Source organism: Quercus robur, chromosome 1, assembly GCF_932294415.1.
Source record: "Quercus robur chromosome 1, dhQueRobu3.1, whole genome shotgun sequence".
In the NCBI taxonomy this organism is placed as follows: domain Eukaryota; kingdom Viridiplantae; phylum Streptophyta; class Magnoliopsida; order Fagales; family Fagaceae; genus Quercus; species Quercus robur.
In genome coordinates, this window is record NC_065534.1 from 17510677 (window position 1) to 17524629 (window position 13953).

Sequence of the window (13953 nt, forward strand, 5' to 3'; positions counted from 1 at the left end):
GATTTTGGTTTGGGGTTTACTAGTTTACTTTGTAAAGATTCTAAAGATTACCATATATAGTACACTTGAAGGAAGACCTACACCACCTCGGATGGCCATACAAATAGAAGGTGGTACCGTGGTAGTCCATTAATTTTACAAATTGGAATCTAATTTAGTTTATCTGGTCAAGTATTCTTCTTATGATTTCTTCTTAGTCAACATTCACCAATAAAGGATTTACTATAATAAGGGCAATGGAATTATTAAGAAGACACAACCAGCACATTTGCTTTGGAAGGAGTTCAGCAAAAATTACTGAGAAAATGTTTCAAACATCTGATACAGTGGTATAGATGATGTGGGAACTGTGAAGGAAAATTTATTCTAATTTATTTATACTTAATTTTTGGAGTCAATTATTTTTTTATTGGTTAATTGTATTTTATTTTAGGTCTTAGTAGTTAATTAGATTATTAGTATTTTATATGATTTCCTAAAGTCTAGGTTATTTTTATAATTTAATAATTGGGTTTTCCCAAGTCATTCAGAATAAGGCTCCCCAAATCAATGAGAATTTGACTTAGTTTTTAGTCCTAGCTAGTACCCTATATAAGCACAATATTGCACTTCTATAGAGATGGAAAACAATATTGATTAATAAAATTTCTCTTGGAATGTTCCAAGTATCTAGCTCAAGCCAAAATTAGGTGCTGACTCCTATATTTGTTCTCTCTTACTTGGTACTTACTCCTACGGTTTCTATCCCACTTGGTGCTGTCTCCAATTTGCATGTTGCATCAAGTTTTGGTTTTGACCCGCTTCAACAGATGAAGATGTAGAACCATTGTCATTGACGATGCTAACCAGTCTGAAACTCTTTATACCATAGTCTCTTGGCATGCCTCACCCATATCTTGTTCCAGTAGGACCTAAGATGTGTTGCATATTATTAGATTACAATCCCATGAACCATGAATGAAACAGAAAATAAACTTGAGAATTTGCCCACTTTATATTACCATCTCAAGATCTTTCTTTTTTCTTTTTCTTTTTCTTTTTCTTTTTCTTAAATCTATATCTCTCAAACTTTACAATCTGGGAAGCATGGACATGGCAAAATTGCCAATGTACTAGCATCGGACATGTATCCGATACGGACACAACCCCAACATGGACACAAACATGTCAAGTACGCACTCTGGTAGAAAAAAAGTCATTTTTTAATTCTGTTGTTTTTAATTATTGTTTATTTGAACTCTTTTTATGGGCATCTAGTTTCTTTGAACTCATTGTTCGTACTTTAAACAATATTTTATTGTCTTTAAATTAATTTTAGATATATTTCCAAACATTTCGTTGTTGTTACATACTTTTTAAATTCAAAATAAACATAACTTATTCCAAATATAAAATATATATACCTAAAAATAAATATTAATTAATTGTTGTATCCTCGACATATCTATAGAGAGTGAAAAATTCCGACCAATCACAAAGCGCTACATCGTCCATCAAGTCCACGTAGTACGTTTAAAACAGTCAATTTCAAAGTTCTATGTGCTACTTAGTGAGTTCCACTGTTATTATTCAGAGGCTATTGACAATATTCCAAGTGTCGAAAAATAAAAATTACAAAGAATACATGATAACCAATCAAATGTTAACACATGTTATTTTAAATGACATAAACAGTTTAATTAAAAGCTGTCATTTGTTATTTTAAATTAAAGCATTATGGCTAATTAAATTATGTCATGTGTTCCTTAGAGAACAAAACACAAAATCCCTCTATTTAAATTATAACACATGTCATTAATAATAATCAATCACGAGTCATTACATCTCCCTAAGACTCCTATTAATAGAGATCCGCCTCAATCTTATGGAAGGGATTCAGAAACATTCAAAAGACTTGAAGCTCTGCCGAAATCAAGCTCCAAAACCTCCAATAACTTCAACCTTCGAATCTCAAGAACATTTGAAGCAAAATAATTCAAGTCATCCTTCTAGATCTCCAAGTTCATTGGAATCAAGCTCAAGAATCTCTATAAACACCAAGAGACTACAAATTAGTGGAGCTCTACGAATCCAAGCCTCTAAAGCCCCGAAGAACTTTCACTACAAATCTTTGAAGACAAAGAACATTCATCCAAATTATTCATACAAGTCTCAAAGTTCTACTGGAATCAAGCTTCAAAGCCTCCAGAAACTTCAAGACTTTGATCCATTGAAACTTCATCGGATTCAAGCTCTAAATTCCCAAAGAACTTTCACCACAAATCTTCAAAGATTAAGAACATTCAAAGAACCCACAAAGAACAAGAAATCTCTAACAAGCATACAACTAGAGATTCATTGCAATTTTGTTCCAAAGAACTTTCAATCTAATTTCCAATCCAAGTGGAGGACATCTTGTGCTCAGGTCAAGACTACATCGACATAATACTTGAATTAAAGACTTTTCCAAGGAGATCAAATCAGAGAATTATTCTATTGTATTAGAATCTAAATATAGAGAATTGTACCTACAAAATCATCAATACAAATTTTACACTTGTGAAATATATTCAATTGTATGATTTTCAAACTTGATATTTTGTGTTTACAGTATTGTATCCTAGTTTTTTAAGAAATGACGTGTTACCGTATTACGTATCGTGTCTGTATCTGTGCTACATAGTTTACAATCCTTAAAGAAACAGAAAATGAATCAATATAGCTGATAGACGAGCATCAGCATGAGACAATAATCTTAATTGAAGATATATATATCTATATGGCTTACATTGCCACTGTTATGATTACACCAATGGCTATGTACAAGAAAGCATCCAAGTAGTTGGTTGACTCTATATCTCCTTCCAAGAAAAACAATTGACAAAAGAATTTGCCATACAAGAAAGGTCTGTAAATTCATATTTTTGCATGTACACTTCTAGGTAATTGCTTTAATTAGCATGGGAATTTGGAGGGAGAACTCGGAGAAGGGAAAAAAACAGATCGGTTGTCTTTTCTTAATTTTGTCAGGATATTTTAAATAAGGGATAAAACCCTTTTTTGTCCCTACATTTTCATGCGATTCCCACTTTGGTCCCTAACTTTTTTTTTCACCGCTTTTAGACCCTATCCTGAAAAATGCGTCTCGTTTTTGTCCCTACCATTACATCATAGACGGAAATTGCACAGGTGACAAACAGCATAAGTTAAGATCATTAAAATAATAATAAATTTTTTTATTTTAACATTAAAAAATGTCATGTCAGTATTTAAATAAAAAAATTAATTTATTAATTTTAACTAAATAAAAAAATTAAAAGCAAAAAATTACATTAATTGAGATTTGACAGTGGCTTGGACAAGAACAATAAGAACATAAACCCAGATCTAAGAACACAAAATTAAAATCCATAAATCACAAACCCAGAAACACAAACACAAAAAAAAAAACAACAGATCTTCCTTGTCAACCAAACACAAAGCAACAAACACAAAACACAAACCCAGCAAACATCAACTAAGCGGGTGTATGTTTAGTTGATGGGATTTTTATTCCTGAAAAAGCTCTTTCACTTCAACTCACTAGTCTCCCTCCCATTGACCAAAACACACACACACACACAAAATATGGGTAACTGCAGTGGCTACCCCTCCGCCCAATCCCAACTCCCCACGGACACCACCACCACCACCGGGCCCAAAACAACGCCGCCAACAGCAACATCAACATCAACATCATCCCACCCACCACCACCACCTCCCAAACTCCCCCAATACTAGGTCGGGTCTTGGGCCGGCCCATGGAGGATGTACGATCTTCATACACATTCAGCCACGAGCTCGGCCGAGGCCAATTCGGCGTGACCTACTTGGTCACCCACAAGGACACCAGCGAGAAATTCGCGTGCAAGTCAATCGCGACTCGGAAGCTAATCAACCAAGACGACATCGAAGACGTGAAGCGCGAGGTTCAGATCATGCACCATCTCACTGGGCACCGTAACATTATGGAGCTTAAAGGCGCGTATGAGGATCGGCACTCGGTGAATTTGGTGATGGAGCTGTGTGCCGATGGCAGCAAACATCAACAAAAAATCAGTTGCTGGGTTTGTGTTTTGTGTTTGTTGCTTTTGTGTTTGGTTGACAAGGAAGATCTGTTGTTATTGTGTTTGTGTTTCTGGGTTTGTGATTTTTGGATTTTAATTTTGTGTTCTTAAATTTGGGTTTATGTTCTTATTGTTTTTGTCCAAGCCACCCTCAGATCTCAATTAATGTAATTTTTTGTTTTTATTTCTGTTTTTAATTTTTTTTATTTAGTTAAAATTAATAAATTAATTTTTTTTATTTAAATACTGACGTGGCATTTTTTAATGTTAAAATAAAAAAATTTATTATTATTTTAATGATCTTAACTTATGCCGTTTGCCACCTGTGCAATTTTCGTCTCTGATGTAACAGCAGGGACAAAAACGAGACACGTTTTTCAAGATAGAGACTAAAAGCGGTGAAAAAAAAAGTTAAAGACCAAAGTGGGGATCGCATGAAATTATAGAGACGAAAAAAGGTTTTATCCCTTTAAATAAATAATAGAATCAGTGGCGGCTTAAAGGCCTAAGTCTAAGGCCCCCAATTTTTAATAATTTTTTCATTTATAAAAAGGCCCATGTTTTTATAAAAATTTCCAAAATTGTAAAGTAATGTTAAGAATATTATAATAATTTGTGTCATCAATCACAACAACAACAAAAAATCAAACATTCGATAAATGAAAAAAGTATATTTTAAAATTTCAATAAACTATATCGATGGATATAATTTGGCATCATTTTAAAAATTAGATAGAAAAATACATAAATGAAAAAAGTAAATATATAGTATGTGTATAATGCAATTATATTTTAAAATTTCGCATAAAAATAAGAAAATGTTTGTTATATGTATTTTTAGAGATAAATACAATAATCTAACAAATTACAATCATATAGAAATTTCTCAACAATTTAACACATTACAAGACGCATGCAAATATATTGTATAAATAAAATATGACATATTCAATAAAATAAAATAATACAAAATTATATGCAGGTGGTTTTTTTTTTTTTTTTTTTTTTTTTTTTTTTTTTTGGTGAGAATGAACTTGAAAAATTATTGAACTTGGTTGGCCAAATTGGCTAAATCATGCTAAACAATAGAGAGCAATGCATTGGGAACTTCCTCTATCCAAACTACATAGTCGGAGACATTTATGGAATATCTAGCTAAACTATATGCTAATTTATTGCCTTCTCTTCTATAATGAGAGTATAGCAATTTTGAATAAAAACTGGAAAATGCAATGGCATCCTGAATTAGTGGCTCCACTAAAGTGATGGCATTGCCACCTGCCTTCAAGAACTCAATGATCAACTCGGAATCACCTTCAAGAACAGCTCCACATATGAGAAGGTATGCGGTTATGATTTTAAATGAAAGAGGTTTAGCCAAAAAAAAAAAAAAACAGCAATAGAGAAGCATTTAGAGCCTTTGCATTAATGCTTGTATAATAGGAAAAACAATAACATTATTTTAGCCAATCAAACTCAAAATTCACCCACGTTAGGTCATGCAAAATTATGTAAATATATATATATATATATATTTATAGGATATGTAAAAATATATTATTATTACAATAAACATTTAAAATTATACTGGCACTATTTATTTTTGTATTTAGTTTTTATTTTATTTTATTTTTTACGTATATTGAGGATGAATGAAAATAGTGAAAGGTGGTTGTTATGGGTGCAAAAAGAGAAATAATTAAAAAATTGATATTTTAATAAAATATAGTGTAAAATAGATAATTTGACATGAAATATTTTGAAAAGTGAGCATGTATAATAAAAAAATACGTTTTTATACTTAAATAGATAACAAACTTCGTATGAGCTGATGAGAATGATCCAACTGTGGAAACGGTGAGGCAACGCCTTAGAATTTGGAAACAAAAATATTTTACTATAAAATAATAATACGATATTCGGATTTAGGCCACTGTGCAGATGCTGTAAGAACAGTAGAGTGGTAGCCTACAAAACTGCATATGTGTCTTGACCTTTAGAATGGTAGGGTGCGGTGAAAAGAGGGTAGTTGGTGCTCAGTTAAAATATTTTTCATAACAATTATATATTTTTCTTAAATCATTTTTCATACTAATTAAGTTGACAAACTTTTTATGTGGCATAATTTAAACTATCCCAAAATATAAAGTGTACGGTAATTTACAATTTATTATAACTTAAAGTTATTAAAAGCACGTGAATTTCAGTTATCTTAACTGATAAAATTTCTGATGATTGAGTAAAAAATTTAGGATTCAATTCCCGCTTACATCAAAAACCAATTAGTGTTTTGGTTTGATGATAAAGAGCTATCATCAGAAGCGGACGTCATAAATTAAAACTCTCTAAAAAAAAAGTTATTAAAAGCACGACGAGTAGGCCCGGTACCCGATTGGATTCAAGTCAAGATTTTATTAGACTAAAACAAGTTGCTATTCCTACGATACGCATGTGTATATCCTATTTTTTTTAGTTCAAAGTTCGGATGGTCCAAATCCAAACTTTAGTCTCTCGAGTCAACAGTACAAACTACAAAGTACAAACTCACTTCTTGAGGAAAGTAATTGTAATATGGAGTTTTGTTGTGACAATTTTATATCAAATCACACTACTTCAGCAGAGTAATTTTCATCTGTAGGTTTGTTGTGACAATTTCACATCAATTATTTTTGGAGTTGTTATTTACATGTGTATGGTTAATTTGGAGGGAGTTCTTAATTTGTCAGTTGTCAAACCTGAGCATCCAATCTGGACTTTTTCACTTCCCTTAAAATCTGGTTTTAGTGAATTTTTCAACAAATTTCGGTCCTTGTCATTGTCATCATTTGGGCTAGTTATTGAGTACTCAATAATTTTCCATCATTTGGTGACAAAATTCATTTTCAACGGTTAACGCATGTGCTCCTTTGTTGAAGAAATTGTGGGTTGGGCAAGGGTAGACTGAATTAATTTCAGTCCATTTATTTATTTATTAATTTTTTTCCTTTGATAAATTAGTTACAATAGGAGGAAGACTTATCTTCTAGACATTTCCATTAGAAATATTGAGGTACAAGTACAAGACTATACATGGCTCTTGGTAATTTTGTCAAATAATTGTTTGTTTGTTTGTTTTTTTCCCCCCTAAATTCGATAGTTACAATAAGGGAGAAGGATTTAAACCCTATATATCTTCGTTGGAAATATCAAAAAGTGTCAATCAGTTAAATTATAAAACTATTGAATTCATCCGTTGTTTGAAAATTATATAAACTAGTGTGTAGCCTCATTTGCATGGGTACAATTAAAAAGAATCATAATTATACAATTTTTTTAGAAGATGTTCAAATTATACATGATATTAGCTTTTATACTTTTTTAAACTATACATTTCTAAAATATAAAATGGCTTCTTTTATATATATATATATATATTAGAATTTAATTCGTTTTAGACTCTTCGATTTTTGAACTCAATAATTCAATTGTCACAAAAATTAAAAACTTAGATGGACATGTGGCAGAAAAGAAATCTAATTTTGGATATAATTGAATTTGTACACTCAATAATCTGCTATGGCGTGCGTGTAGGAACTCAATCCCAACTAAGCAAAACCTGGTACGGCGAACAATCCTACAAAATCCCAACTGTGACCGTTGTTCCTTAGAAGCAGAAGATACCTTGCATGCATTGTGGAGTTGCCCGGGTCTGAATGAGGTGTGGGAAGGTGACAGATGGAATTTCCGTTCAAGGATTCAGTTTGCCGATTTCAAAGAGTTGTGCAGCTGGATTCTGGAAAACGGGAAGCCTATGGACCTGTCTGCCATTCAGGTGTGGAGCATATGGAACCAACGCAACAAACTCAGGCTGAATCAATCTTGCTGCCTCACCAAAGAGCTGCAAAAGATGGTAGAGGAGAGCTAGAATGAGATCCGTAGAAGCAACCTCAGGCTTACCCGTTTCAGCTCAAGTTCATCGCATCAGACTTTGTGGAGTGCTCCTGCACCTAACAGCTACAAGATCAATTATGATGGAGCACTTTCAGTTGCAGACAACAAATCTGGGATTGGCATTGTAGTACGGGACTGTCATGGAGAGGTAATCGCTTCACTTATACAGCAGCTGGACCAAGCTTACCAGCCCGTGGAAGTTGAGGCAATGGCAGCTCGTAAGGCTGTGGAGTTTGGCAGTGAGTTGGGTCTTCATAGAGCCATAATTGAGGGTGACTCGGAAGTGGTTGTAAAGGCCTTAACATGCAAGGAATTCATATTGGCTCCTTACGCCCATTTGATAAATGACGTGGCATTATTTTCCAGTTTATATTCACAATTGTCATACTCTCATGTAAAGAGAGATGATAATAAAGTTACTCATAGTTTAACTAGGTTAACTTTGACATCACCAACGTATACAGTGTGGATGGAGGATGTTTCCTCTTGCACTTTACCTTTTGTTCAGGTTGATTTGGCCGCTCTTTAATTTATTTAAGTAAAAGACTTCCTTCTCAAAAAAATAATAATAATAATTCACTTTGTACAAAATTAAAAATTATATGGGGCACATGACGCTAAATTGAAAGTGCAATTAAAATCTAATTGAATTTTTTCTATGTTTGGACTATTAATATATATATATATATATATATATATGATATTACTGTGTCAAGTGTCAACGTCTTCCTATTAAATTACCGTAGGTATAAATTAATTAATTAACCTTAAAAACAATGAAATAGGTTACATAAATATTACAATTGTTAAATTAAATTACCGTTTAGATATAGATTGAATTAATTAAATAACATAAAAAATTGAAATAAAATTAGATCAGAATCCTTTTATTTTTTTTAAATAATTACAACATGCTACTAACCTCGCAGTTTGAACCCTTTTCCTCCTAGACCTCCAAGCACATTGTGCATGAGAATGTGTCAATTCAGCTATAAGGTCTTTGGCAATTAGATCAGAATCTTGTTTACACTTTACAACTAGAGTACATTAATTAACTTTCTCAACCCAAAAAAAAAAAAAAAAAAAGATTACATTAATTAAAACCTCAAAAAGTGTTTTTGAAAACCGAAAAAATTAAGTCCCTAAAATTTGGGTTGGATTTTATTTTAATTTTTGAAATTCAGTTCTTTTTTTTTTTTTTCTTGATAATTCAATAGTTACAATATGGGAGAGAGAATTTAAACCATTGAAAACATTATAAAACTCTTGACTTGAAACTGTAAATGTATCATCCTTCCATAACTTTACCATTATAATTTTTACTTACATGGCAAAATTAGACAAAAAGCATTCCCTCAATTTTCTAGATATGAGGGTTTTTTTTTTTTTTTTTAGGCATTATGCCTAACCAACTAAATGGTCTAAAATTTTAGCAAAACTTCACCATCATACATTAAAAAAAGCGTGACCTTGTCCTATCAAAATTTCTGCCTTACTAAAATAAATGTCTTAATTCAGTTTTTGTGTGTCCTTTAGTTCTTGCCTCGGTCACTATTAATTACCCCAAAAAAAAAAGTTTTACTATTCTTTTTTTTTTTGGACTAATTTTCCTTCACATTGGGAGGAATTTCTTACAATTCATTATGCGGAGATTTACAAAATCATACACTTGTACTAAATTAAATGTTTCATTAAATAATACAAGTAGATTTTCTTTCAAATTGCCACGAGATAAGTTGTGTGAATCTTTTTTCCTAACAAGCTTAGAGAAAATTGATTGTATTTACTTCCATTATCACAACAACTTACCAATATATAAGTGGGTTCTTGTTAACTCAACTGGTAAAGTCTCTGATGGTTGAATATATAAGAGATCTGGGATTCAACCCCTGCCTATACATAAAACTGATTAGTGTCTTAGTCTGATGATAAATATCTATTATTAAGAGCGGACGCTATAGGTTGGAACTCTCTCTCAAAAAAAAAAAAAAAAAGACTTACCAATATATAATTGGTCAATTTTTGGGAATCAATTTTATTTATTTGTTTTTTCTTTAGCCGTCATGGCGTCATCTATTCTTCTTCTTCTTTTCTTGGGATAAATATTTAGTTGTGTATTTATTTTATTTTATTTACACGGACTCATCAATTTTGCGAATATAAAATTTCGTAAATAAGGTGCTCGTAGCTGTAATATTATAATTTAGCTAGCTGTATATTGATCGTCCGAATCAAGTTGCAATAATTGTGAACTATATATACTCAAATGAATGAAGATGGTCTTTATTTCAATGTAAATTGAGAGAATCTATTACGTGATGAAAAGAGTAGTTTTTTCCATTTCAATACAAAATGGGGAGGAAATCAATTTCATGATGAAATGGTAATTTTTTCCTATAATTATCAATAATGGTGGTAATTTCATGAGGAAATCAATAATTGTGAACTATAAATACTCAAATGAATGAAGATGGTTTTTATTTCAATGTAAATTGAGAGAATCTATTACGTGATGAAAAGAGTAGTTTTTTTCCATTTCAATACAAAATGGGGAGGAAATCAATTTCATGATGAAATGGTAATTTTTTCCTATAATTATGAGAATAATATGAAGTGCTATGATGATGTTATTGGTTCCACTATTAGATTAAGGATTAATATATTTTAGATATATATAAGCAAAGTAAAAATACAGGCAGCTGAAGATTTTTTTTTTTTTTTTTTTATGGAATAAATGAAGTTGATGATAAACTGTAACAAAAAAAAAAGTGTTCAACTTAAACATAAATATAGATAAGTATATTAAAATTTCAAATTAATAAAATATTTGTTTTTATTTTTTATTTTTTATTCAAATAAAGAGTTTAATGATTTATTATATATAAAAATGATTTCAAATAGAACACTTGAATTGATCTTTAGTTGCCAAGAGTCTTGTAACTCAATAGATTGACATCTTCTGATATTTCCCCAGTTATTAAATTATCAAAAAAGAGTTGATCTTTTAACCACTTCAAAATTATTTATATTCTAAAAGCAAAAAGATTTAAAGGTTCAGACATAAAAGTGCAAATTTAATTATTTTTATTTAAAAATTAAATGGTTCAAAAAAAAATCATTTGGTTCAATATTTTTCTAAAGGTTTGACTTATCTCAAGTACTTTTTTAATTGGAAGTGTTATTTTATTTTAAATACACAATAACAAGTAGTAGTGAATTTTAATCTCCACCTTTTATTTAGTTAATGGATGATGTGGCAATTTCTCATTAAAACGAAAGGAGATTCCACTTAAAAAAAACTGAAAATAAGTCAAACCTTTTTCTAATTCTACTACTTTTTTTTCATGGTTAGATACTAGATAGTGCATAATATGGATTTTAAACATTCATTTATTTAAAAATTTATTTTACTAAATAAAAAAATTTTAATTAATTTATTTGTCATATCACTACATGTAGATTCTTAAAATGTTAATATTAACCTTCAAATGGACTCATTCAATTTGTTTTGAAAAGGAGAAGATAATTTTCTAAGAGAAACATTTTTATTTAAAAGAAATTTTAAGTAAATTTCACATAATATTCGAGCCAAAGGTTGAAAATTGTATAAATAATTTGCATTAGAAGCCACAAAAATTTATCAAAATAGAAACTTTAAAATTACAATATAAAATGTGATGAATCCTTAAGTTTATTCTGTGTCCAACAAATTAACCTAAAAGCTTCATGTCTCCTTCTTTCTTTTTTGTTTTTTTAATGCCAAAGCTTCATATCTATAAGTAAAACAATAAAACAAAATGCTACACATAAAATTAATAAGATTGAGATAGATGATTATAGCATTAGTAGAATTCATTAATCACAGCTTGAGGGACAAATCCAGTTCTTGCAGTTCTCCTTCATGACATTTGTGACCAACCTCTCCATTGTTAGCAGTATTGGCATGAAAATCATTGAAACTCATATTTCCATTGCTACACTGAAGATTTCCATTTACTGCATTTCTCTCTGTGGCAGGTTGTGAGTTCACCATAACATAAGTAGGTTGCATGGTCATGAAAACCGGACTAGGCTTTAGATTCATCATAGATGGAATTTGATGTGCACCATGGCCGTACCAGGAATTATATATGCTTGATGGGTTTATGAATCTTAGACTTGGGATGAACCCCCAGGGTTGATCTATTGAAAGGCATGTGAGAAGTAGTACCTGCCACAATATTTGTGTTATAATTGGCATATAAATTTCTACAACCCAATATTTCCAGTGCTTGCTTTTGCTTTTGTAGCGGTATTCTCTCTTGCTCAACGTCATCATCATCAGGTATAATGATCATACTTGATGTTGTGGGGAAGTTGGAGCCGAAGGAGGGATAAGAGTTGTTTTGACATATTCATTTTTAGGATTGTGCTTGTCATGGAGAGTTCCAAAAGCCATTATTCCCATGGCTCGCCTCTGTCGTTGCAATAATCTTTGAATTTATCATCGCGTATTGCGATCATGTTTGATTTTGCTGACGAGTTGAAGTTGGGCTTGGAAGAAATAGTATAATTTGTCACTGCTGGCTGAATGTATATGAAAATTTGTGAGAATATTAGTGTAAAGTGATGGTGCTGGCAATTGTGATTGAAAAAGCATGAAAGGCATATATATACACACAAAGGCAGAACAGTGGGAAAATCATTTTATTTTTGGAAGCATTTATATGATTAAATTCTGTGACACTGTAATACATTCGTTAGTTACGGACGTATTAGTAAACTACAGAAAATTAGAGTTAAAATTGCTTGATGACAAAGAAAGTCTAATGGGACAGGTGTCATGACTTTTATATGGAAATATTTGTAAATAATAAATCCCACAACTCACAGAATGTATTTTTTTTTTCTTTTCCTTTTTTTGAATTCACTAATTAGGGAATGTCTTAATAGTTAATACCATAGGGATTTACTCATTGACCTTATTATCATGAAACTGCGGTGTTTTATTAAGTGCTTGATTCATAAAGGGAAAGGTTCTATAACTATGCTATAAAGTTTTTTCTTTTTCTAATCATACATTCTTTTTTCTCTTACATTGATCATTCATCATATTCTCGTTGTCATTTAGAAAAGGAAAAACACAATGGTGCTAACTGGCTAACTACTAAGAGTAAGGATGCGCCATAAATAGGATTTTTTTTTTTAAATGCAAAAATTGCATCTTTTTTTTAAAAAAAAAAATCATAGAAATGTCCTTCTGTCATTTAAAAAAAATCAATATCTTTTTGTCCCTCCTTTCGAATCATTGAGATGGAAAATTCTTAGGTACTCCCGGAGTACAAAGAAATAATGTTGTCTCCTCTCACATTCATGGTGATCCCCACTATGAATTTAATAAATAGACCCAGCCATAAATGTAAGAAGAGGAAACATCATTCTTCGTGCTCTAGGGGTAGCTATTACTCAAGTTTATCCCAATAGAGTAATTCTTAAGTATTCTTAGAGCACAGAGAATGATGTTTCATCCTCTCACATTTGTGATAGGGTTTACTCATTAAATTCATGGTAGAGTATACTATAAATGTGAGATAATGAAGTACCATTTCTCTGTATTCCGGGAATACCATAAAATTTTCTTATTATGTGACTCTTAATACTTTCACAAGAGATTATATTAGTAAACTATCAAAAATTAGAATCCAAATTGTTAAATTGCTTGATGACAAAGAAAGGATAAAGGGACAACTATCATGACTCTTATATGCAAGCAAAAAAAGGGGTACCACACAGAAAGAATTACCAATGAACATGTTCAATATGTCGTGTAAAACAGTAATAGGAAAGAGTAAGATTTAGATATAGTACTTAGATGTTATTCCTTAAGTTCCCCTTTTAAGATTTTGTCATGTGGATTTTTTTCTCATAAGATGGAAGTGTATTTTTAATTAAATAGACA